Here is a 21,703-nt window from a genome sequence, read left to right on the forward strand (position 1 = left end):
TGGAATTTTGACAATTCTGTCTTGCACCAAGCTAGGCCCATCTGGGTGTGAGAATTTTTCCTGAGAGGTACTGAACACATCTACAGTGGATTATGAAGTATTTCTTCACCTTTTAAAAAACAATATAAACAAAGTACCACTCCACACCTACTAGAATGGCTAAAATAAAAATATAGACAACACCAAATGCTGGGGAGGAGGCCCAGAAACTGGATCCCTTACACATCGCTGGTGGGAATGCACCACGGTTCAACCACTCTGGAAAACTGTGGCGGTGTGCCACAAAGCTAAATATGCACTTCCCACACAACCCAGAAATCGTGCTCCTAGGCTTTCATCCCAGAGAAATGGAAATCTGTGGTCACACAAAATCCTGTACACAAATGCTCATACCAATTTTATTCGTAAGATCCCCAAACTGCGAAAAAAACCCAAAACACCATGCCCCTATTTAACTTCAACAGGGTGAATGGCTAAACTGCAGGGCATCCACACCGTAGACTACTACTTGGTAATGAAGAGGATCAAACTACCGATACATGAAACTTGCCGAGTTAAAAAAAAAAAAAAGCCAATCTCAAAAGGCTACATACTATATGATTACATAATATTCTTGAAGTGACAAAATTAGAGACGAAGAACAGATTACTGGTTGCCACTCTGGGTTCCATCACTCTATAAATCCCTCACTGGAGAAGCTGAGTCAGATCTCTCTACCCTACTGCTATTGCAATAGTTCTGAATAAAGTCCCTCTTACTGTCAAAATAATTTTTTCTTTAACATATGAAAACTAATGATAAGTGATCATCATGTCCATCAGCAAGATCTGGTATTAGTTTTAGCATATTAGGAGAATTTGCTAATAAGAATACACCTACAAAGGTGTATTTTTTAGCAACAAATTACAGTTTTCTCACTTCACAGGGATATTTTTATATATACAGGCAAATATATATGCATTTGCACATGCATGCACATGTGTACACACACATAAGTCCCAAAAAAGATGCCTTTAGACCATTACATCCATGTAATCCATTATTTCATTGTGTGTACATGTGTATATATATGCATGTCCATGTGGGTGGGTGTGCATTCATTCAGAGGCTAATGAGTGGAAATGTCCATAAAACCCAGACTTTTCTGAAACCTTAAATTTGCTTCCAGAAAAACAGAAGATAACCTAAAGTTTCTTAAATGCCTGATATATACCAATACTCTAAGTGCTTTATGTTTCATTTTTATACATAGTTCTTCATTTAGTCACTACATGAACCCTCTGAGTTGGTGATAGCATTTCCACTTTACAGGTAAGGAAACTTCCAAAGCTTAGGAATCAACCCAAGGTCGCAGACCTAAGGAAGTGGCACATCAGGATCTTTACCCAAGGGTTTCTGACATTATGCTTCCAAATCTACTGCCCACAGTGATTCTTTTAAGTAAACAGTAGTTTTATCACTGTCAAAATAATGTCAAACACCATTGTACTAGACCTGGCATTTTCCTTTTCTTTTTTTTTTAAAGAAAGATGCTTTTGTTCCAGTGAAATCTCAATCAGAAGTCCAGTATTTTGAAGAGCAGAAAAGCAGAAGAAAACATCTGAGCTCTTCCAGTTCTTCTTGCTGGAATGGTGGAGAACTGGAGGACAGCCCGTGCTCCCTCATCTCTTCCCTCTTCCTGTGTCTGGGCAGAACCACTCCCCCCTCCCCATGCCCCCCACCACAAGCGGTTTCTGGAACTTTTAGGGCTCTAACGAGCAAAGGTCAAAAGACACTTCAGCCTGGGAGTACTACTGGGAGAAAATTCTTCACAGAGCCCTTGCATTTCATACATCTTATGAGCAGAGGCACTTTGTTCCAGCCTGTGTTTTCAAGGACTTTTGTCTAGTGAACAGTCTTGGAAGATAGTGTCTCCCTCCAGGGCAATGCATGGGCATGCCTCTTGCCCACTGTAGGAGAGTTGGATGCCCTATGCTCAGGCTCTGCACCTGTGAGGCAAACCCACCACCTGTACAACACAACATCCAATGTGCTGCCCAGGTGGGGCTCAGGGGCAAGCAAAGCCAGTGTGAACTTGCTGTGCTTGAGGGATAAAGTCCTTTGTCTCTGATCCAGGAGTCTCATGTCTTCTGCCAACACCCCAGAAACGGTGAGTAGCAGGCTAAATTGTTGGCTTGCAAGTAAAGTCTCAGATCTTGCACAGTTCTTGACAACCACCGCCTTATAACTCACTTAACACATACTTCCACAGTACTTACTTTGTATCAGGGGCTATCCTAAGTGGCAGAAAATACTAACTCATTTAATCTTCCTAACAACCTTGTAATATGGGTACTATGATGATTATTGCCATTTTACAGGGGAAGTGACTGCAATCACACATGACTAAGTAGTTGGATCATTCTCATAACATGGTAAGTACTTATACATATTTATAAAAATTTACTGATTTTCCTTACTAACAAAAAAGAACATACATTGAACCCTCAAACCCATGTTATGGTTCTGTCCTAGTTGGCCTTGATCATAAAGGCCCAGTCTCTAAGAAGGCTGATACAGAACCACCCCAATGTGCAGGAATATTAAAATTACTCTTATAAATGATGCACCCGACATTTGGTATCTGAGAGGAAAGGTGTAGGCTATTTCCTTGAAGATTTTTCCAGGGTGTTGAGCATTAAAATGGAACTTCTTTCTTCCTTGGAAAATGGTTGCAATTCAAACAAACTGAGTACTAGCAACGTACGCATCTTCCCAGAATCAGACCTTCAGTACCAAGCTTTCAACACTTTGGAGGCTACTTGACATTTGCTGGTTAGAGTAGAAGAGAAAGTGCTAACAGGCCTAGAAATCTAGACACTTGCATGACGGTTTGCTGTGACCCAGCTCCACTTCCATTCAAATACAATCTTTAAGAATCAGCTACATTACTCCAGGAGTCCCTTTCGGATTATTTCTAACATACTTGGGGACAGTCAATGAGATATATTACTCTGGTAAATGACTATAAAGACAGATAGACCAAAAAATGAATATCAAGAACAATCTGAAAAGGGGAATATTGCCCAAGAAATGCAAATGGTCCTTAAATATGTGAGATGCTCAACATCGCTCAGCAGAGAAGCATACAGCTGCGCAACCATACCTCTTTTCACGCACCAAGTAGCCAAGATGTGCAAGTTAGACAATGCACCCCTGGGGGGACTCTGGGGAAGCACCCGCACACGCTGAGCGGGCAATTTTACTTACTCATCAAAATTAGAAACTGTATGCACCCTTTGACCCAGCAATTCCCCTAATGGGGATTTATAATACAGACACAATACCTGCCCCCACACAAACTGATGAATGTACTAGGCTCTTCTATGAACATTGTTTTAATGCTAAAGGATTGGACACAAGCCATGGGACCAGTAGGGGAAGAGTCAGATAAATTATGGTACACTGTCATGATAGAATGCTATGCAGTTGTTTAAAAAAAGAAGGGGTGAGGAGCTCTGTGCATTGTTATGGGAAGATCTCCAGGATATACTGTAAAGCAGGAAAAAAAATAGGAGCATATATGGAAGGCCACTATTTATGCAAGATGAGGGAGATATGCGTATCTGCATATGATAATCAGAAGAACTGTTGCAAATCTGCTGTCAATACCTAGACATGGACATGGCTCTCGGAGAGGCATACTATAGTTCACACCTTTCCGCATCTCAGGTGTGACAATGCTTATATACCAAATAGGGATTCCAGAAATCCCCCACAGAAGTTTTTCTTTGTTCTGCTAGATTTCAAACTAGCATAAGGATCAGACACAGAATACAGTATTCTGCCATGACTGTTTTAAACAGCATCTGAAGCCCCCTGGGATCCCAGTTAGGACTTGAGCCTATCCTAATTGCTTTCACGTTGTCTCTTTAAATGACCCACAGCTAATCAGCAATTTACCTGGTTAAAATTCCGTTGGTTCGGTAGTGCTTTGAAGGGGCATTTCTGTCTTAGGCTTTCTGCTCAGACAGGATTTGTGGAGGGGCTAACAACAAAGGGATTTAATTAGAACACAAGAGCAAATGGTAGATTTTTGAAGAGAAACAATGAATACATATTCTTTTGGACTTTTGCCTGATTACATTTCTTAATAAGGAATGCCAAAACATGTGCACCAAAAACTGTTCAAGGTCTTTTGGTAGCAAATTATACTTGTAAATTCGATGTAAGTTGATCACTGGAAGAGCTCACACTCTTTGAAGATCTGAACTCATAAATGTATGAAATAATTAAATGGCTCTTTCCCTTAGTGATATAAAGTATTAAATGGCAGGAAAAAAATGTGTTTGAAATCAACTGAGGAAATAATTCATTGTGAAAATTATTCAATAAAAATGTTAAATAGGAAAAATATGTTGGCCAGTTTCTACTGGATGAATAACAGAGAAATATGCAGTGGGCAATGTAAGGATGATGGGCTGGGAAATGTCCCATCAACATCTTTGTCCTATTTTATTTTTTTGTTATTCAACTATGGCAGTCTTAGGTATAGGACTCTATTTTATCCCCAAAAGACAAAGAAAGGAAGATTACTTTTAATTTTGATCAGCGGAAAACTGGCTGGCTTCTCTGAGTCTTCAAGAGGAGGGCAGTGGCTTCCGATCAAGGAGAAATGAATGTCTTTGAAGCCTGCATCTTAGATTGTTTTGTTAATACATAAAATCCGCTCTCTTTATCATGCCGAAGCCTCATTTCAAAAGGAAATGCAAGTCAATGAGAATTAGTTTGGCTTCTTGGAAGTCAGAACTAAATATACAAAACAAATAAAATGACACTGAAATAAACAAGAATGTGAAATTGCTCATCCCGAGGATGACCTAACTAATACTGACATGATTTCCAAGCTGAGAAGCCAAACTAGGTCAGAGCACGTTGGCCTAACATAATAAGCATTTCTGCTCCTAGAATTTTGCCATGTAGGCTGTGTCTGCCAACATTCATGTCTTCTGTTATCAATGTTCAGGCTGTCACAAACAATTCATGTCTTATCACTCTTTGTTAGTTAAACCAAAACAATGTAGTTTGCATATGAACTATTCAATTCTGACAGCTGAAATGTTAGAAGGGGGAAATGTTTGAAATATTCAGAAAGTGTCTCCTCCCAGGCTGAAAAGCATTAAATGATAAATATTCATTATTTAATAGTCTACTATCAGGTTTTTGTCTACTGGGAAAGCCAAAGCCTTTCTCAATCAATTCTGATGACTTTTTTCCCTTCCTTCACTCAGAGCCATATAAAAAGGGCAGCAACATCAATATCTCTTGGAAATCCACCTTAAACATTGATAAACGGAAAAAAACTCAACTGACTCACTCACTGAATAGCCAGTTTTTCTATTCTGCTTTCCCCCACTCACTGAATAGCCAGTTTTTCTATTCTGCTTTCCCCGTATGCTGACGAAAAGAACTCACACTTTCTCCCTTCTATCTGTCCCACTTCACTTTCCTTCCCTATTTCCACAAGAACAGCTGATTGATTCAAAGAAAAAAGGACTCATCTCACTCCTTAAACTTCCCCTGTGTAAACACAATCCTCCTAGTTTTTATTCTGACATTTTCACACTTATCTAAAATCAGAGCAAAGAACATACAGACAAATGTAGCAAAACCTAAATATAAGACTATTCGACTCTGGATTTGACGGATAGTATTTTCTCCTAAAGGTGATGCAGTCTTTCCTGACTCTTGGTTCATTTTATATATATACCATCAACCCATTTGAAACGTCTTGGAATTTATTAGCACATCAAATTAGCATGTGACCCGAAACATCCAGATTCTGTCTTACTAGAAAGGCATATGGTATAGTCAAAAGGGAGTCAGATGGGGAGTGAGGAGACTCAGGTTCTAGATGTGAATTTGCTCATACCTCTGCTCCCTGATGGAGAATTTCAACCCACAAATGCTAGACCGTTAACCAGAACTCCCTGTCTGGATTCCTAATGAATGCATCTCCTATAGAAGACCTGATCCTGTGTAAATACATTTCTCATACTTGGTGGATGACTTCCATTTATATATTGTGTTACCTGGTCATTGAGTTATTGGTAACTCATTAGGGCATTCAGCAAATTCCATCTGTCCATAAACAACACCTTTCCTCTTGATTGTTTGGGGAAGACCACTTCAAAATACACACAACTGAGCCACACTCCACAACTTGACATATGAAAGATGACATAGTTTACCGCATGGACCCTTTGAAAATGTGCTAGTTCTGTTGTCTCTATAAACCATTAAATGTCTCAGAAATTTCTATTTCATCATTTTAACCATAACTCTCATATGGCCTGTCACACCGAGAAGCAGTGAAAATGCTTTGTCCAGCACATGTCTTGAATTTCACTGCAGAAAATGTGGTCACCATATGCATGGAGTAGAGTGGAAGACGTCAGTCTTCTCCCAGGAACAATCTCTCAGTTGCTGAGTGACCTTGGGCATGCCACTCACCTGGCAACATAAACCAAGCATACAGGGGCCAAAGGCCTAAAACATCAGGTCGGACTCAATGAGAGCAGGCAGATTCTGCCTTTGCTTGTAGGCTTCGCACTCTCCGAGGGCACATAGCATTTCTTAACCATTTCTGTAGTCCCACCAGGGAGAGTAGAAGCCAAGCTGCTTGCCTTGTTCTGGGCTGTGTCCTCACCCAGAACACATCTGAATGGACGTGATGGTCAAGCGACTGCAACATATTCTAATTCTTCCCTAATGTCAGTCTGTTCGGTCCTTGCTGGTCCCCAATCTTTCTAATGTCCTTTCTTCTTCATAGCCCCTCTCATCTTCAAGAGCATTTTCCATTCTCTCTCCTGCTGAAATTCATCCAGCATGCACCTGTAAAATACTTAATGATTCTTACTGTGTACCAGGCACTGTGCTTGGACTTGGGGATTTAAAGTAATTAAGATGTAACTCTTGCTCTTGAGTAACTCAGTCCCCAGACAGATGACAAATGATTAACTGGAAATACATACACCATTTTGAATATTTGTGTGGATCAGAAGAAGCTCCAGCTATTTCCTTTCCCTTTATTCTAATCCAAAAAAGTAGACAGTGCTCAGCCTACAAAGAGCACAGATGCAAACAACCTCAAATTAGTTTGCGAACCCACAAACACCATCACTCCCCGCACTTGGGCCCCTGTGGTTTCAGGGCTCTCTCACAAAGACCTCAGTGAATACAGAAGTTGGGGCAGGATGCTGAGAAGAGAACAAGTGCAGAGGTCTGACCCTCAAGCAGACACACCACAAGTTCTGTCTGCCAAAGGCACCATGCTGCCCACAAATAATACCGTCCCTGGAAGAGCAATCACAGTTTCTGCGGCTCCAGGCTCTACTGGCTGCTAGTTCCCCAACAAAAGATGCACCCCGAGGATCAGAGGGCTAAGAGTCATGAGTTTTAGCTCATCCATATCACTTCTGTCCAAACATCTGGTAGAGACCATTGTCTAGAGGTAACAGGAGTGTGATTTGGAGGTGGGGGAGGGGAGGGTGGGAAGATGGGCAATATGAAAACTCAATTCATTGCATATTAGGATAAGCCTGAGAGACACCCCAGTAGGACCCAGAAGGTATCAGAACAATGGAGAAAGAAAAGTGGAAACTAGTGGAAACTTTTCTTATTTCAAATATGGCCAGGCCTGGCCTGTCACCAAAAGAATGGTAACTCTCCTTCTATGTTTCATCCTGTATAACATGGAAACCTGTCCTCAAAACTCAGAACTTAATCAGACATTAATCAGATTGGTTATTTTTAAAATAGTATTTTTAGATGGTCCTGATCATGGCTTCACTTCTCGTTGCAAAATGTTCTGGGTTTCAAACGGCAAACTCTTGGAGCACAAAGCATCCTAGATTGGGGGCTGTGTCTGAGTTAAGATCTTCTCTATTGAGTAAAATCAAATGGCTATTCAATAATTATGATACATTTACTTCAACTAAAAACCCATAAATTTCTACAAATGGATATGTGGGTAAAAATTAACTAAATTTCACACTGACAATTCTCTTCTCAAGTCTCCTCACTTCAGTAAAGTCTTGGCTACCATCAGTATCAAGCAGACTCCTATCCACACAAATACAGTCATAAATAAGTAGGCCATTTTGCCCATGAGTAACTTACCCTGTGCTAGTTGTACAATAAACTGTACGCCAGATTGAAAATTCCTTGGGACCGTATCAAAATTATGTTTGTAACCCAAAAGTGGCCTGGCATATAAAAGTCATTTAAAGTAGCTTTATTAAGCCAACTACTGACTATATTGATTCCGTAAGTACTCAATGTCTTTGATATAAGAAATGAAGGAGAGCCTTCCTATTTCACTCATCATGAACAGTTGGCTGTATATAAAACCTTCAAATCCACTTGTTCTACAAATGCTCAGCACCTCTTCCATTATTGCGTGTGTGTGCCTTTTTACCCAGAACTTCTCTTTTATAGCACAAAACAGGTAAATTCTTAGGGCTTTCTTATTTATTATTTTTTTTTGTAGATAATTATTTTTTATTGAAGGGTAGTTGACACATAGTATTACATTACATTAGTTTCAGGTGTACAACATAGTGATTCAACAGGGCTTTCTTATTTTGTTGTGTTTTAGGGAAGTCCCCTCTAAGCATGTTTTTCAGTGCCTCAATTTTCTGAGCTTCTTAATACCATCCAACCTTCTGTAGGCCATTAACTATGCTGATTTGTGTCAATGGAATATTTTCCTCCCGGATAGGGGGGAGGTGGACCTCTTGTGGATCCACGAGGGTCCTTAGTATTTTGTCCTTTTGTTTAAAGAAATTTCTAGAACATTCCAATTCACAAAACTTGGCAAACAACCTTCTAAAACAAAACCCCTGAGATGAGTTTCATATTGAAAAAAAGGGCTTGATAATGAGCCAGAAAGAATCATGTTGATAACTGGCCCATATCGAAATAGAGATTAAATTGCTGTTTGACCTGGCTTTGTAGCCTTTTCTTTAATCACAGCGTATTTGATATTCTTTTCCTGAATGAACTCGTTTCATCGTGGCTTTGGTCACAAGATTAAAGAATTGCTAACTAATTGTTCCAAGTGAGGGGAACAATTCTCTCTGATCCCAGCTTCCAGCAGCGGCGTCCACTGCCTGGCCTCCCGTCATAGACACTTCAAGCCTGACCTCTGCAGGTGAGTAACTGAAATGCACACCATCCAATCAGATCATGGTCTTTTTTTAACAAATCCCACCAAAGTTTTGAAAATACATTCATATTAAGTGCAACAGAGATACTGATGCGATATGCTAGAGTTCCCCTTCATTTTATAAGTCGCCCTTCGAAAGTAGCCACCACTTGATTAAAAAGCATTTAAACTACATCTGCAGAATACTTTGGTCATGGTTAGCCAATAATTCTTTTTGCCTATCAAGAAAAATCCAAATGATTTGGATGAACTAGGATCCTCAAATCATGTCGGTTTAAAAATGTTCTGATCGGCCCCACCTTTCTCTAATCAAACAAACTGCTCTTTGTCCAGTGACCAAATCCCCTCCTTTCACCAATGCACAGCCCAGGTTGCCATAGCTACTTTGGATGTCTATTTACCATACAAGGGATCAAAGCCAGGAGACATCCACATACACACTTAGCCTTAAAACCTGCTGGAATGTCTGTGGATAACATGCAACTACCAATTAAAGGATTTGCCTGCAGCCTATGCGGTCCACTGCCCAGCAAACTACGAACGCACATCATAACAAATGGCAAGGAAAAGCCAACTTAAAAAAAATATTTCAAAAGGACCAATAAGGATCTTTAACCTCCCTGACAGCAAATCTTATGATTATAACATTCCCTGCAAAAGGGAGACAGCCAGGAAGAAATGAACATTCTAACATGTGTTGAAGACACTGGACCTCCAAACCATGTGCAAAAACTTAAAATATCTGCTGAAAGGGAACACTTCCCAGACACATATTTTGAATTCTGGTTAGTTACAGTACCTTTCTATTTGATGTCATAAAACCTGCCTGATCTCAATGTGGGGACAAACGAGAACAGATATGCCTTTTAAACTTTTACAGGCTTGACTTTCAAGCGAAGGAAACTATAAAACACACTTGGGACACTACATGCTGGTAACAGAATGATAAGAAAAAGGACACGATGGAAGATTTCTGTTAGACTCCCTAGACTATCACTTGCAATTCCAAACCTGCACAGGTAGTTGGTCTTTCTCGGTAAAGATACACAGCCCCTAACTTGCTGTGTATCTTTACACTTCACCTTCCTCTGCCTTCACCTCACCATTTGTTCAACGAGGATCAACCGGCCACCTCTTCTGTCCTGGGGTCGAGTTAGAGAATAAACAGATCATGTTTGTAAAGGACTTTCTAATCCTCAAAGGAAAGATTAATGCAAAGACATTCATTATTAAACCAGATGTCCTTGGGCATTTTAATTCCAATCTGAAGCTAATCACAGCTTCTTCGCCAACAGCACCATCCTAGCCTTGCAGGAATTTAGCAGCTGCTTAAAGCATTGGCTACAACCTACTCTGCTTTCCCTTCACACTGTAAGACGCCTGCAATGATCTGCTACTTTAGTCCATCGGCAATAGAGCGCACACCTTCTTCTCTTGCAGTGGCTTTTGAAGTCATCAGGATACTAAAAACACAAAGTTATGTTTGGTAGGCAATTTTGTCTGGAGAATCTGATTTTTTTTTTTTTCTGGCTTGAGAAAGAATTACTTCTTGTGTGCAGGGACAATGGGCGGCATGCTATTTGGGGAGGGCGTCTGCAGCTGCGGGAATGCCACGGGCAAACCTGTTGTTTTTGGCCGGGCTTCTAGAACAGGTGGCCTTGCCCTTTCCTTTGGCCTGGGAACACAGCAAATTCCTCTCACGGAAGTTTCAAGAAGTTTCCCATTTATGATCAGAGGGCAGAGAAAGGTTGGCACACACTGTAAAATTACTTTCTGCTAAAGGCAGATCAGGTCTACAAACTTCTCTTTTGGCCTAACCGAGCCTGACCTTAGGCACCCTCAAAGAACTCCATGCTTCTGCGCCGTTCTTTTTCCACCAACCTAGCAGAAAGCAAAAACCCCTGTGAATCTCATGCCCAGTCAGGCAGCTCTCTGATTCTGCTGGCAACTTCTGGCCCCGCGCGGTGGCGAGTCAGTGGCAGGGGTCTCTCAGCTGCTACACCACCGCTCAGCATTATGCGGCCCTCGGGACAGATCACTCCTCAGCAAGAGACTGCATTTCATTGCTGAGCCCATGACACATGAACCTGTTGGACAGTTAACCCTGTAAATCCAGCTGGGTTTGCCAGGCCAAGGTGACAGACAGGTGGGTGCGGTTCACCCTGCTTGGACACCACAGTCAGCTTTCCCCCAAAAGAAGCTCAAAGTTAGGGTTGATCTATGCCGGTTAACTCCACTGTCGCCTTCCTCTCTACAGTCCTCTGGTAGCTGGTGACTGCCGTGGAACAATGTGTTCCATTCCTGAAACGCTGGGCTGTCCGACTCTGCACGAGCAGCGACTTTCCCTGTCTCCTCCTCCTCGTTCCCCTGCGCTCCTCCCGACCGGCTTCTCAAGTACGGAACGGGCCGATTTTTAGACACACAAAGTTGCAGGGTAAAAAGTTGTCTATTCATTAAGTAACCAAGGAGTTACTACATGTGTACCCTTAAAACTTCAACACTGGGCTGAATTCTCATTCACGTGAAAGCCACAAGGTGCTAGGCATGGGACCAGCACGTCAAGCTTGGGACAGCGTGCCTTCGGCATTGGGCACAGGGAGGGCCGCCGGTCCATTGGAACCGCGTGCGAAGGGCCTCTGAGAATGGAGCTTAGCCCCATCAGGGAGCGGACAGGTGGCTCTGCACCGGATCAAATGCCTTCTTTGGTCCAGCGAAGGGCCTTTGTCAAAACTGTCTTGCGTTACTATTTCCTTTTAAGTCCTTTCCATTTAGGCTTCCCGCTCCTTTTCCCCATCCCATCTGATTTATCGACATAGAAAAAGAATGGGGTCAGACCATAAGTTTGCAGAACTGAAAGAAACTGAGTCTCCAGCCAGGCAAGGGCAATTCAGTGCCAACAGCCCCCCGGCACTTGCTCGTCTAAATGTGCTTTTCTGCACTTACTGAAACCTGCCAAGGCTGCCTGCTCAGGGAGCAAGCGAGGGGGAAAAAGGCAGACGGTCTTCGCGCCTGGCCATTTGGTGGGGGCTCCGCTTCAGCTTCCCAGGCTGCAGGAAAGCGAGATAACAGCTTTCCACTCTCACCCTGGCCCCAAAAAGGAAAGTTTGCTTCCTATGCAAATGACTTCCCCCCAAGTGTGCAGGGTGGCGGGCGCCCAGCCCACTTAGAGGGAAAAGTGAGGCGCTTTGCTGGGGGTAATACAGATGCTCCCTTTTCCTACCCAGATTTATTGAGAGCCGGCAAAGCAGACCACTCCTCCAATTCTCTGCCCTTACCAGCCTAATGGCATGGTTTTCCAGTCCCGTCTTCCCTTTAAATGAGTTCTGATCTTGATAAATACCGACGTAAGATTCTTCCATAACTTTGGTTGAGTTGTAAATTGCATCCTTTTCTTGGCTACCTACACGCACTTTTTCCTTTTCTCTTCTAAAGGGCAAAGCTATATAAACCTCTGCCTGGGCTGATACAGAATTTTCTCATCATGCCCCGAAGCCACAGAATGAGCTGCTTGGCTTAGAATTCTTTTCAAAGAAAGACTCATTTAAGTAATCCCCGAGCCCTTTCTCAGTTCACTGCTTTCAGGGTTGTCTTCTCACGTCAAGAAGCAATACAGTTCAAAACTGCTAGAACAGAAAAACAAGTCTGCATTTTTCTGGAAGGACTGTGCTCACTTCGGGTTGGTTCTGCCTTCCCAGCCATAAACACAGAAAGTGCTCAGAAAGGGACACCCAAATGAGATAAGAGGCGCCGTGTAATTCTTTTTCAGGATATTCAATTGTCTTTATTCTAACCCAAAGCATAGGATAGAGGCTAAAAGCTCGAGATAGATCCTGCACAATACATTCCAGCGACCGCAAACTGGAATTGATTTACATACGCTACGATCCGCTTTTAAGCCCTTTACAATGACTGCCTGACATCACCAATCACCGTTAGAGGTAAAAGGAGGGAGGGGGGAAGAGGGGATGTGGGGGACCTCAGGAAATCTGCTTCTTTGGTTCCCTTAGGAAAATGCAGCCCCGTCTTGCCGCCGCTGGACCGCCTCGGACAGGCAGCTGCGAATCCGGCCCGCTCTCCGGAGTAGCAGCCCGGGGCCCCGAGCGGCGCGCTCCCCTCCCCGCGCCGCGTAGCCCTGGCGCTTACCTGCCTCATGTTTAGAATCCCATGACCCATCCGGCAGGCAGCGGGCCGCCGCGAAGCCCACGCCGCGGTCTTCAAAGGGAAACACCAGGCCCAGCAGAAGCCCGCAACACAAAAGCAGCTCAGGGAGATCCACAGGCAGCAAAGAGCACGTTTTCTTCCTCTTTTCCTTTGATCTGTTGCTACACGCACTCTGCCCAAGACAATGTCAAGTTTCTCCAGCTTTTCCTCCCCAGCCTATGAAAAGTCGGGCGCCGGGAAGCCAGGACCGCCTGGCTCTTATTTCAAATCGGGTCTCAGAGCCGTCGTAGGTGGCTGGCTTGGGACCCGGAGGAGCTTGGCCAATCAGGAGGAAGGGGTGGGCCCTGGGAGCTGCAAGACTGCCTCCGCCAGGATTAGCCAGCTTTCGGGATTTCAATGACTGGGAGCAGCTGGGGAGAGTGTCAAAGCTCCCAGAGTAAAGATGATTCTGTGCTCTCACGGCTGTGGGTCTGCCCAAAGCCTTGCCTCTTTGGAGGTCCCGAAAAGCACGAAAGCCTTGGAAGGGGCAGAATTATTTCAGCGAGAAAAGTGCAACACTCCACACCCGAGCTTATTTTGGAAAGGATATCAGGCACCGAAGTCGTGCCTGGGGAGGAAACCAAATTGTTACGCAAAACACCTTAACTGAGACAAGTAATCAGGGGAGGGTGGCGTCATCCACTTCATTTCCATGTAGATGAACTGTATATCTAGTCTAAGAAAAACACAGGTAAATGGGAGCTTGAGCGCAAATCTGTCGAAACGCAACAAATGAAGGAGAATCTGTCTGGTGGGGGTCCAAGGCATCGTTTCGGATAATAATTTCGTTGGAAAAATAAACACTGATGTTTGCTTAAGAAGAAGTTTTTTTAAGTGTATCTGCTTTTCACCATGGGTCACCTTACCTACAAGGTTGATTTGGCAGATTTATTAACCGGGAAGAGCTCAACATCATCTCAGTAGGATGGGAGGAAAGCTAACTGGCTTCTCATAAACTTAAACCCAGACTTAAAAGTTTGCTTTCTTAACTCCATATAAACAATTACTTTATTCAGCTCTTAGCCAATATAATTTCAATAGAAATCTACCTTTCGGACTTCAAAAAAGTGCAAGTCGAGCAAAGACTATTTTGTGTAGCACCAGTGGTATATTTTTTTCCCCACAGAAGTGGCCCAAGTTTTCTGAGAATAAATCAATAAATACTTTTAATTTTTGGCATCAGAGGAAAGAAAAACCTTAGCACACAGAAGTGGCCCAAGTTTTCTGAGAATAAATCAATAAATACTTTTAATTTTTGGCATCAGAGGAAAGAAAAACCTTAGCAAATAATGAGTTGGCAGTTTCACAAGTGTCATCTATGTGGGTTAAATAGGTATGGGCTCTGCCCAATTCTGTGAACACTTGGCAGCCCAGAATCTGGGCCTGGAGGTCTGTAACCACATCCCCGTCCCTGCCCAACCCTAGGTAGGCGAAGGGCCCACCTAGCCACACAGGTGGACTTCGTTCCATTCTTGTACTCACTTCAGAGCACTTCACTATGACCCAGACCAGTGTTTCTCAACCTCAGCACTACTGACATTTGGCATCAGATCATCCTCGTGCTGTGCATTGTGAGGTGTTCCACAGCCCACATCCGGGCCCGTAGCACCCCACAGTCATGACAATCAGTAATAACCAATTACTGAATGTCCCCTAGGGGGCAAAATTGTGCCCAACTGAGGACCAACAGAGGACCGATAATGGATCAGCTCGGAAATATTGGTTCTCCAATGAGTGTGAGAGGAAACTCCTGCAAGATTGTTAAATAGGCAAATCGCCAGCTCCTGCTCCTGTTCCAAGGGAATCTGATCAGTAGGTTTGAGGAGGAGCCTGGGAATCAGCACTTTACCTCACTCCTAGAGGACTCTGATTCGCTTTGGGATATACTGCACTTATTTCTGCCCTCGATATGCCCTCAGCCCCAGGCACAAGGAGCTACCCAGAGCTCCTGCAATTAAATATCACTTGGGTCAAGGCACATCTATTTATCATCTGCAATAGAAGCTTCTCACAACTGTGTCTGCCTTCTGCTGTCATCGTCTCATAGGTAAATATGAGCTGGTATTTCCTTATGACATCACTATGCCCTGTCAAAGTCATCCATCTCTCTTCTCCTTTGGCTCGCTCCCCCACCATCATACAAGGTCAGATGTCACCGTTCTTTTGTGGTTTCCCTGAATGCCCCAAGACAAATTAATCCCTTCCCTCCTTTATGCTCATAAAGCAGTTTATAGACACTCAGTGGTGTGCTGGTAAGTGTTTAGCAACAAGATCTCAAAAAAAAAAAAAAAGAAACAGCCAAGATTGGTAGTGGCCTTTGCCAATTTTCATGGTGTAAATACTCCCTCTTTCCCCACAGTGAGGACACCAAACACAGAGCTTCAAAGAGCTGTGCTCAGTCGGGAGATGGTAAGCACCAGCTTGAGCAAACCATGATACGCCTCTGCAGTTTTGCCTCCACGCTGTGCTGTGATCATATATTCTTGAGTCTATCCCTCCCATTAAACTAGAAAACCCTCCAGGGCAAAAATGATGTCCCATGCAACTTTGTAACGCCAGCCACTTTCACTGTACATACTATGCAATGGGTGGTCAACAAATAACGTGTGGTAAGAAAGTGAAATGCAGTGTACAGATTCCCCGAGACATGGAGACTAATCCGAATGCTGTCGCTGCCACATAAAGGAAGGGAAAAGAATCCCTTGGGAAACTGCATTATTAAAGTTTCCTTTTGACCATAATTTAATATCTGTTCTGTATGCATGAAAACAAGAAGCATATTGCCGTCTTCCATCCTAACACTCCACTCCTTCCTCGGCGCCATATCCAGGTCAGAGTGAAAGAGAAAGAGACCAGTCGTCTAAAGTGGACCCTAGGCTTCATGCACACATTTGTGAGACAGTAGACTTTATGTTTTTATATGAAGCATTGCAGACTTTTGCCTCTACATACTTACACATCTTATCAGCTATAGATCACAAAGATTGCTAGGAGGAATATATATTATAGTCTCTGGGAGGCATGTGGAAGGGCATTTCCCTCTAAGGAGAGTCAGTAATTGATGCTGGCTATCTCTATTGTCTTCTCATTATGCATTAGGACAGGAATGCTAATGGTGGTGCCACTACCAAGCACCACTTAGGCGGGCCTACTATAAGCCAAGCATTTTGCCAGGCACTTCACAAAGGTGCACTTCTACTGTCCACCAACATGCCAAAAAGTGGACATCACCTTGTCAGGGTAAGAATGAACAGATGGGATCGCTGAGGCAGTCAGTCACCCAAGGGCTTACTGTTATAAATTGCTGCACCACGAATCAAACCTAAGTGTTTGGGATTCGAATTACTCTGCTTTTTGTCATAAGATGTGCTGTCTGCAGAGGTGATTCAGAAAACTCCTTTAAGAAAAGTGAATATGAGAAAGATCAGTGCACCCCTATGTTTATCGCAGCACTATTTACAATAGCCAAGAATTGGAAGCAACCTAAATGTCCATCAATAGATGAATGGATAAAGAAGATGTGGTACATATACACAATGGAATACTACTCAGCCATAAGAAAAGGGCAAATCCAACCATTTGCAGCAACATGGATGGAGCTGGAGGGTATTTTGCTCAGTGAAACAAGCCAAGCAGAGAAAGAGAAATACCAAATGATTTCACTCATCTGTGGAATATAAGAACAAAGGAAAAACTGAAGGAACAAAACAGCAGCAGAATCACAGAACTCAAGAATGGACTAAGAGGTACCAAAGGGAAAGGGACTGGGGAGGATGGGTGGGTAGGGAGGGATAAGGGGGGGAGAAGTAGGGGGGTATTAAGATTAACATGCATAGGGGGGTAGGAGAAAAGGGAGGGCTGTACAACACAGAGAAGGCAAGTAGTGATTCTACAACATTTTGCTATGCTGATGGACAGTGACTGTAAAGGGGTTTATAGGGGAGACCTGGTATAGGGGAGAGCCTAGTAAACATAATATTCATCATGTAAGTGTAGATTAGTGATACCAAAAACAAAAACAAACAAACAAACAAAAAAAAAGGGCAGTTCCTGTGTGGTAACCTCCAATGAGTTCTACACAAGGGTATAAAGGGCATATAAAAGTGTAGGCAAAGGGTCTGTTTGCGTTTATACAGAAGATCAAAGCCTAATTGGGCTACCCCGAAAATGAACTAAGATACGATATGAAAGAGAACTCCCAACATCAGCACTCACTGGAAGACTCATGCCAGAAGATGATCATCAAAAAACCCCAACAAAGATACACGCACTGCTACAGCTGTAGATGCACTCATCCCACCAGCTCCTGGACTTGCCATGGGAATGAAGGAGACATCTAAGCTGGCCTGTGCATACAGTAAAACAACAAATTTGACTGGATCTATACTGTTGGAACTCAACCAAGAATTAGGAGAAGTGCAAATTGTAGCGCTCCAAAGTCTTACAACTACAGACTATTTACTGTTAAAAGAACATATGGGATGTGAACATTCCCCAGGAATGGGTTGTTTTAATTTGTCTGATTTCTCTCAGACTGTTCAAGTTCAGTTGGACAATATCCACCATATCATAGATAAGTTTTCACAAATGCCTAAGGTGCCTAACTGGTTTTCTTGGTTTCACTGGAGATGGCTGGTAATTACAGATATGCTTTGGTTATGTAACTATACTCCTATTATGTTAATGTGTGTGCGCAATTTAAGTAGTAGCTTAAAACCTATACATGCTGAAGTTACTCTACAAGAAGATATGTCAAAGAAATAAGCAATCTTCCCATGTTTTCTTCCGCCTGCTACTTCTATAGCTTTTCTTCTTCCTTCCTAATTACAACCCTTAAATAGAATTCGTGCCTCATATCAAATTTACCAAGTATCATAATTCTTCCAAGTGGTAAAGATACCTCAAGACAAATGCTGGGCATAGAAGCTACAGGGCATAAATATGCAAAGTAATAAAAAGCTAACCTTTTCAAACAATAAGGCTTCTCTCTCACTTACCAACTTTACATTTCCCTGTATGGCCCCAGAAGATGACTGGTTAGCCAGAGATGGATAAGATTCCTCAAGGGAGGAACAACCTAAGACAGGCACAGTCGCAGGGGGGTCATCAGGTGAGAAATTGGGGATCAACAGAGGTGAGGCTTAGAACCTCACCCCCCCCCGTTCTGAGAGAAATCTTCTGCATACGTGGATGTTTTATTGCCCTTGTCTAGCTTGGATTAACACATAGTCTACAGGCACACACCTGATCATCTACATTTGCTCTCTTAGAACACTAAACTATGTTTTCTACCTTTATCTTGTATCTACCTACCACTTCAGCATTTTATTAAAAATAATAATAATAAAGAGAGAAATGTGGTATCCACATATAAATCAAGTATAAAAACCAAATAAGTATTCATATTTGAACTGACTGTTTATAGTTCATAATGCATGAGCAAAATTGAAAGTTTCTGTGATGACTGCCCTTGTACTGTTCACCATGTAACTTATTCATTATGTAAGAATTTGTTCTCCATGTAAGAACTTGTTCGTTATGCATCAGAAGATTGGAGACTGACGAAAATTAGGCTTGGGGTGGATTAATGATTGTGCATTGAGCATTGACTCCCCTATACAGAATTTTATTGTCGTTAACAACCATTTGATCAATAAATATGAGAGATGCCCTCACAAAAAAAAAAAAAAAAAAAAAAAAGGACAGACTTCCAATGGTAAAATAAATAAGTAACCGGGATGTAATGTATAGCATAAGGAATATAGTCAAGATATTGTAACAGCTTGGTAGGGTGATAGCTGGAACCTAGAATTATGTATATAAATGTTTTATCACTGTGTTGTACACTTGAAACTAATGTAATGTAATACTGTGCGTCAACCACCCTTCAATAAAAAATAATTATCTAAAAAAAAAAAAGAAAAGTGAACAGTGTAAATACATGTATAAGTGCTTCCATTTATAAATAAAATATTATTTTAAAAACATTTCTAATTAAATAAACAGCCCTTTGGGGCTTGTCCATTAAACAAGGATTAGATCCACTTACTGGAAACAGTGGAAGCAAGTGAAGAAGCAAGGCAAGAAATGTGCTTCACCAAAGGACAGGATGTTCTGTCCCCTAGTCCGTGATCAACAGCCTTTGTAAAGGTGAGCTGATGGGATGTTGTAGTCTTGACACATCTCCTGAAACACTAGCCAGGATGCCAGTCCAGTGGAGTTATATGCAGGTTTACACACAGACCTCCACAGCACATGTAACAGAGGTTCCTGAGCGGGTGCTCCTGGACAGGCCCTGCTGGACCTGAGTGGACATCGATATGGCACCTTAAAGGACAACTAGCCGTACCTGTGCCACCTTGATCAGTGTTCTGTCAGGTCAGGGCTCATGGGATTAGCGCTCACGTAAGTAAAAAGTGGGTGACTATCAGCAACTTCGTATGGTTTAATGAAACATGTGTCAGGACACATCATTAAAAGTCAGGAAAACCAAGCCACCTGGAATGTGTGCCTGGTGCATGTGCACAGTTTTGGGGGGCAATGAAAAAGGTGTGTTTGCTCTTCACAGGTTCCAGGAACCCAGTTCTTTCATACTTAGGGCAGCAGAGGAAAATTTGAGGAATACTGCATTTGAGATGATCAGAGAAGGTAATTTAAGTGGACAACATGAGCCCCTGCTTAGAAAAAAGAAAAATCCCACCTATAATTCTTATAGGGCGCCCCATAAAAGAACCAAGTCATTCCTCACCGAGTCCAGGTGCTCATTAAGTGAGCGTCTTGCAGTCGGCTAACCAAAGCGATGGGGCGGGCCCGAAGCCTGGGCTGCGGATGGGCCTCAGGTAAACCAGCTGACCTCGCTAAGCCCAGGCTTTTTCAGCACACAGTTGATGACTCTATCGAAGCCTCGATTTTGGAACCCCCAGCCTCCAGAACTGTCAGAAATAAATGAGTGTTGTCCATAAGCCGTCCAGTCCATGGTACTTTGCTGTCGTAGCCTGAACAGAGTAAGACAAGTGAAATCACAGATGGGCACATTTTTTTCACCATTGCTTGTTGTGCGAGTGTTTTGGATGACAGCCTCTGGAGAGAAGGGAAGAAATCTGTGGCTACAGAAACAGAATAGACACACCATGAGAAATCGTTTCGAGAATGTACCAAGGGTAGACTTTCAGACAGGACAGAGCTGACTAACTTGTCACCAGTCAGGGTTTTAAAAAAATTGAGTTTGATGCTTCCTCACTTGAATATTGAGGAATTAAAGCAAATCATGTCACTTTAAATTTTAATTCTAACTTACTATTTTAAAATTCTGTGCTTTTAGAGGTGAAATATTTTGACATTTTCTAGTTTTTGTTGATTGATTAAGTATGGCTGATCCTTCATTATCTTCCTCTTAGTGATCTGGTAAAGGACTATGCATGAATTTAGCAATGCTTTTTATATTCCTCCCACTATCAAATGTTCTCTACATGCCCAGATGAGCCTTCTACTCCACATCATCACAATAAAAATCCTACTTGCCAGGAGAAATTTGTCAATTTCTCAGTCATCTACTTTTTTACTCTAATTATGTGTTTAAATTTGCAAGAGGAAGATTATTATAATAACTTATTTTTTACTTGTCTTATAAACCCCTTTCCAAGATCCCGAGGTCTCATGTTGAGGCCCGTATGAGTCAAAGATCCGGTAGGATATACTGTAACATATTTATTATTGAGATAATAGGGTATTAAGGATATTAATAGGATATATCCTCAATATAATAAGGATATTGAGATTTATTTCAAAGAGCTGGCTTATGTGATGGTGAGCACTGGTAAGTCTGACTTCCATCGGACAGGCCAACAGGAGCTCATCCTATAGTTTTGAGGCAAAATTTCTTCTTCCTCAGGAAAACCTCAGCTTTGCATTTAGGACTTTCAACTTATCAGATGAGGCCCACCCATATTATTAAAGATAATCTTTTTTACTTAAAGTCAACTTTTTATAAATGTTAATCACATCTACAAAATACCTCATGGTAACACCTAGATTAGAGTTTAGTTGAATAACTGGGTATGATAGTCTAGCTAAAAGACTATTGTATATCCCTTATAGCAAGCAGTGCAGGGTACAGTCAGTTGGTCAATAAGTCAATAAATATTCACTGAACTGTACTCTCTTCTCCATAAGTAATGAAATTTTTCTAGTAGATTTACTATGTACCTCTCAACTGCAACACTGAAAGGTAAGAGGCAAAATGATCTCTAACTGCTATTTCTATATCAAGTCACACTGTTCACCAAATGTCAGGAC

The 21,703-nt window shown here is 42.2% G+C and overlaps 1 protein-coding gene across 4 annotated transcripts in view; it reads right to left on the reverse strand.

The window, feature by feature from the left end:
- MID1 (midline 1) overlaps nt 1-21,703 on the reverse strand; it is a 338,498-nt gene that overhangs the window by 145,778 nt on the left and 171,017 nt on the right. For 2 of the 4 annotated variants that reach the window (XM_036913003.2, XM_036912999.2), the window contains exon 1: nt 13,352-13,742. The exons of 1 other annotated variant lie outside the window; for it this stretch is intronic. The gene's annotated coding sequence lies outside the window, so the exon portion shown is untranslated. Of the gene's footprint in view, nt 1-13,351; nt 13,751-21,703 lie in introns of those variants that run through there. One more of the 4 variants, XM_057495882.1, reaches the window with a different exon arrangement.

The sequence above is a fragment of the Manis pentadactyla genome, chromosome X (assembly GCF_030020395.1).
Source record: "Manis pentadactyla isolate mManPen7 chromosome X, mManPen7.hap1, whole genome shotgun sequence".
NCBI lineage: Eukaryota > Metazoa > Chordata > Mammalia > Pholidota > Manidae > Manis > Manis pentadactyla.